We start from the raw sequence: 5,727 nt of genomic DNA, 5'->3' as shown, positions 1-5,727 counted from the left end.
CACTATTTCTTGACATCATTGCTTGTCCAAAAGAAGTACAAGATACAATTTTACAAAATCTATAATATATTTTTGGGGGTATCTAGCAAGATTCCATAGTGCACCTACACCAACTATAAAAATTTAGGATAAAAGAGTGAAGGGATAGGTGTTGGATATCTTGGCCTTCACCAAATTTGAGGTTGCTATTAAAGAAAGCCATGGCCAAAATTGGGTGTGCATGGAGGGAATGGCGGTGCATGACATCAAAAATATAGGTTGGAGGAAGTGGATTGGTGAGGTCAAGGTGATATTAAATGGAGGCTACTCTAAGGATATTGAAGTGGAAGTGGAAGTGGAAGTGGAAGTGGAAGTGTGGGGCTCTAAGTTGGTTGTGCAAAGTTCAACAACGGCCTCGAGGACCTACTAGTACTCTACTTCCTTTTGAGTGTCGAGAGTTCAATTTGTTCAGACTACTACATGCGGGCAGGTTGTACTTTTCCAGTTGTTCATGGAGGGTGCTGTAGAGGGACTCAATCTTCTTATGTAGGGCCTCCTAGGACTTCTTAGCATCCATCATGTATTATTTCAGGGCCTATTAACTACGACACTTTGGATAAGAAGCATATCTCCTCTTGTTGTTTCTTATAATAGCTCCTTTACAAGGGATTCATTCTAATTCGTTCTGCTCTAGGAGGGATGTAGTCATTGCTGGGTCATCTCTGGAAATCTCTTCTAGTGTTGTTTCACCAATAGCTTGGAAGCTTAATACTCGATTGTTATCCAATTTAAGCTCTTGGGTGAGCTAATGGGTTCTTTATTGTGCTTGAATGTGGGCCGCGACTTCCTCTATGAGAGTCTCCTGATGCCACGTGAAAATGTTGTGGCCCCTATGAGTGGCCTAAATAAGGAAATCTATAACTTGCTCCTCTATTAAAGTGGTTTGTTGAGCTGGTGTTTGCTCCCTTAGTTGCTTGTATTTTTTGTGGGCGAGCCGTATGTCCCTAGGGTTTGCATATTGCCCCAATGCTTCCTGCACTTCAATCTAGTTGGTGGAGGAGGGTTCTACCAATTTTGTCACTAAGGACTTGCCTTTGAAAGAGGGAAGGAAACAAATATAAGCTGACATAGCACCCAATATGGTATTAATGAGTTGAATTTTTCCAACAAGAGACAAGAATTCATTAGCCTAGTGATTGATGCATTTAAAACTTGTTTATCATTTTATCAATCATCTTTTTGCTTCATCTACCTCTATTTCAAGAAAAACGATATTATTTGACCTATTTGAATCACCTACTAGCTTGATGAGAATGTTGATTTGATTTGTCTCTACTAGAATGAATTCGAAAGAATGATATGATTATTAAAGTTAAGGCAAGAAATGCCTCAAGTTACGATATTATTTCACCTATTTGACTCACCCACTACCTTGCTAACAATATTGATTTGATTTGTCGTTAATTAATGACTTGAAAAGAATAGTATCATCACTAGAGTTAAGGAAAGGAATTCTTTTCTATCTCTAGAATGCACCCCATCACTTTAATGAAAATTAGGGGAAAAAGGGGGCTAGGGGATAGCCTAATAGGAAAATCAAGCAATGGAAAAGAAATCATAAGGTTTGGTTTGTATGTCTCATTAGAGTAGGCACCAACCAGACATTGTGAATCCAATTAGTGGCATCAGAAGTGAAGTCCATCTTTTCCACTACTCTAGTTAAGAATCCCCTATCATAGCCTTTCATGAAATCAATCTTAACAAAGGATACGTTGTGTTTGGCCATCACATTCAAGCAAGACATCAATCTATGATGAATCTATTTTTTTGGGAATTGATTTGGGTCTCTTGCAAATGACTCTTTGCAAAATAGGAGACATCCTAGTCACAAGAGCTTTGGCAATGATCGTGTTCGAGATGTTGAGGGTGATGGACCCCCAATCATTTTGTTTGAGAGAATCCATCTTCCTAGGGAATAATGCTATGAGACCTTTACTGACATGCTTGATGAGGTGGCTATTGCACCATATACATTAGCAATGCACATGAGGAGGTTACCAATCAAGTCTCAATTGTTAGCATAAAACTCTTTAGGAAGAGTACCTTCTATCGAGACTTCCCACCTTTAGAATATTTTATGCTACACCTTAGAATATTTTATGCTACACTTTAGATCTTCTTGTGTGAGAAGTGTGGCAATTGATATATTCTCTAGTCTAAGATGGTTGTCCCTTTCACATCTTTTCCTCTCCATAGTTTTCAGCTGTTATATTGGTGGGACTCTACCACGTTAAAAACAACCATTACAATAACCTTTGACAACAGGGATCCTAACAAGCTCTCTCCAGAAATCTATACCAAATGTAGTCAATCAGAATCTACCATTATAGTTCCTGTTAAATCAATGGTTGCATGAGCCATTTGGTAGTCAATCATAATCTACCACTGCAATTCATGTTAAATCAATGGTTGCATGATCCTCCCTTTCTTTATGATGATTTTGCATTAATAAGCCCTCAACGTTAATCATGACATGTGGCAAAACATGATGCATTTGTTCCACCATAATTAAAAAGCTAGCTGGCATGCTGTCTTCTAAAAAGTTTATAATGGCATTGTCAGCCGAGTTATCTTTTTTTGAGTTTCGTTTGTTTGTAGAACTCACTTCTTGGTATGGCTTTACTTTGCTTCTATTGTACAACTTGGAGAACACACTACCTTCCAAATCAGTGAATTGTATTGTCCCATTGTCAAAAAGTTCCATCAGTCATCGGTAGGGTCTTGAATTTGGTTTTGATAGGCCCCAACTTAGCAGTATAGAGTAACACAAACATACCCTTCTTCAAACGCTTACGATCATGCCAGGCCTACCTTCTGCAATGTATTACCATCTGTGACTAGGAAGGTCACAGGCGTAACTCATCCAAGTGGCTTAGCTAATGCAATCGCCCCTTGATTGCCTCTATCTCACCTAAATGATGCTCGATAGCAACTCGAAGACTTAGGACAAAAAATTCTAAGGGAACAACTACCTCTAAGACAAAGTCCATATGAAAGGGTGTAACATTTGTAGTTATCTTGTTAGAAGTGCAATAAGCCCCATAAAACAGAGTGTAGCTTGGCATCCCATTCAACCTTAGTGAAACGTATTGTCTTGGTAAGAACGAGTTCCAATGTTTCATTAGTTGACTCAGCTTCACCATTACCCCACGAGCATAGTAAGTAGTGGAGAATGTATAAATGATTTTGAATTCCTTTTTGAGTAACTGCATCATGTCATTGAGGAAATGTGTCCCCTGATCACTGACAAGGTGCAAAGGGCATCAATACCTACATATAATAATTTAAAAGATGAACTTAGTAGTACTCTGAGCTGTATTGTCTTGAAGTGTCTTAGCTTCTGCCCAGTTGGTAGCATAGTCAATGGCAAAGAATATATATTTATTCTAAGTATTCCACCTCCCTTGCAAATTTAATACACTTTGTCATTGTCATATTCGACTTCTATAGCCCTCTTTGTGCTTCTCCTTGCTAAGGCTTTCACATTTCTATCATCCTCTTTGAGCTCTCTATCTCTCTTATGCCAATCTGTTCTCATTACCCAATCTCTTCGCCAGCCATCTTCCTTCTCCATTACCAGTTATGTTATCTTCATCATCATGGAGAGAATAGAACACCCAGTTGATAGAAGAGGAAATGAAACTCTTGCATGTCACCCCCACACCCAATTCAAGACTTCTCTAATGATGTCCTTACGGGCATCCTAGAGGCTAGTAGTCTTTTAAAGTTTGCACGGCTGTTGTAGAAGGGGTTTACAATGAGGAGTGGGTAGAGGAGATCCTTGACTCTTACGATGAGGATGACCATAGCCTCATCATCAATGAAACACATGTCAGGATCACCTCAAAGTTTCTAAATAAGGCCTTATGATTGAAGTAATGCACCATTTTTGCAAAGTTGGTGAACACCAGTGGTGTGATGCTTTCGAAGGAGGAAGCTACTCATCCTCACATGTATATCTGATTAATAAGCCTGAGGATGAGGGATTGAAGGGCACCTGCAAGCTTTTGTCCAAGTTCATCAGACTAAAGAAAAGCGTAGGCTATCTGTCATGGCAATATGTGGCTTAAGTCATCACTAGAGTGGCTGGTTCAAAATTTTTGAAAAAGCATTTAAGAACTAGTTGTGAGAGGCTAGACCCACTGCAATCTCGTCCCACATCTCTACATGCTCTACCATTGGTTGATGTCAAGACGGATGCCTTGGCCCGGTGCACTACCTTCTTCAAAGTAGAGCCAAGCCATCAGGAACTCAACAGGGTGAGCAAGAATGTGACAGGTAGGAATAACATCATTAGGATGAATAAGGGTGGGTGCCTAGGAGTAGGGGTAGGAAAAGGACTAGGAACAGGAGTAGGAACGGAAGCAGGAACAGTAGGAATAGGACTAGGAGCAGGATGAGCAGCTCATTGAGTAGCAAGAGACAGAAAACAGGCGAGAGGGGAACATCAACCAGGGCACCTCTGAGTCAAAACAGGATAACCACGAGGGGAACATTGATGAGGGAACCTTTAAAGGGCAAAAGCAAGAGAACTCAAAGGGGAATAGCTAGGACACCTCCGAAAGCAAGGAAATGGAGGAGACAAGAAAAGGAAGAAATGCCCAAGGAGTTGGAAGTCTGAGCGGGTGATGCAGAGCCATCACACCAGACTGAGCAACAGGGAGGTAGCTCATCACTCGCTCTGCTTACTCTGGCTCCACCTCCTTCACCTATTCAAAGTCTTGTGTCTGTAGAACCATTTCCCCTAGACCTGCTTCTTATAAAGGATGATCATCAGGACCGGGTTGCCATAGACAATTAGTGATAGGTGCTCAGGGAGAATATGGTCCATGCAACATAGGCCCTCAATTATCTAGACAACCACTGGATCCCTCCCTAGGTACTCGAGCACAAATTGTTTTTACAAGAAAAGTATCTAGAGGAGGTCATAAGATTTTTTGAAGACCAGACTTCCAACCTACGCCAAGCCCAGGAGGATTTGATGGTCGAGTGTAAATTACTGGAGGAGCAGCTAGAGGGCAAGCAAGGAGTTTATGATGATTTAATTTAGGCCCAAGTATAGTTGTAGCACGCACACACTAAGATGCAAATAGACTACATGCAAAGTGGCCTGTCTGAAGGATATCTCAAGCAAGACCCATGCAAACATTGTTGCTATTGTTGGGAGAAATGTAAAGCTACAACATGCCCTATGGTGTTTGTAGAAAAAAGTCTTGTAGGATTAGCAATAGTACGTACCCCAAGACTAGCTCAATGCTCTAGAGCAGGAAAATGCACACATAAGGGAGGCATACATAGAAGGGTAGGCATTAAAGGAGGAGAATGCAATCATACAAGCCAAGCTAGACAAGTATCAACACCTCCAGTACTTAATTCATCTCCTCCAAGACCCTAATAAGCACCCAGAAAACTTGCCTTGTTGACTAGCCCCAGACAATGAGGGTGCTGATGGTCAAACTGGTGGTCTTTGTCCTTCTATTTTGAGTGAGCAAGTGGGCACGTCAGGCCAACACTCCATGGCCAGGGGAGGTACCTCACAAACAAAGGGGGAAGAAGGGATCACAACACAGGCCCTTCTTATGTTGCACTCAGCCAGGCAAAGCAACAAGTACTTAGCAGACAATCTAGATGGACTGCAATTTTGAGGATGCAATAGTGCAAGTCCAATTTTTGGCAGAGACAGAAAAC

This window comes from Dipteris shenzhenensis, chromosome 7 (genome assembly GCF_047967505.1).
Source record: "Dipteris shenzhenensis isolate YYH24624 ecotype China chromosome 7, Dip_SZ_1.0, whole genome shotgun sequence".
NCBI classification, from domain to species: domain Eukaryota; kingdom Viridiplantae; phylum Streptophyta; class Polypodiopsida; order Gleicheniales; family Dipteridaceae; genus Dipteris; species Dipteris shenzhenensis.
Note: the sequence above shows the minus strand (reverse complement) of the source record.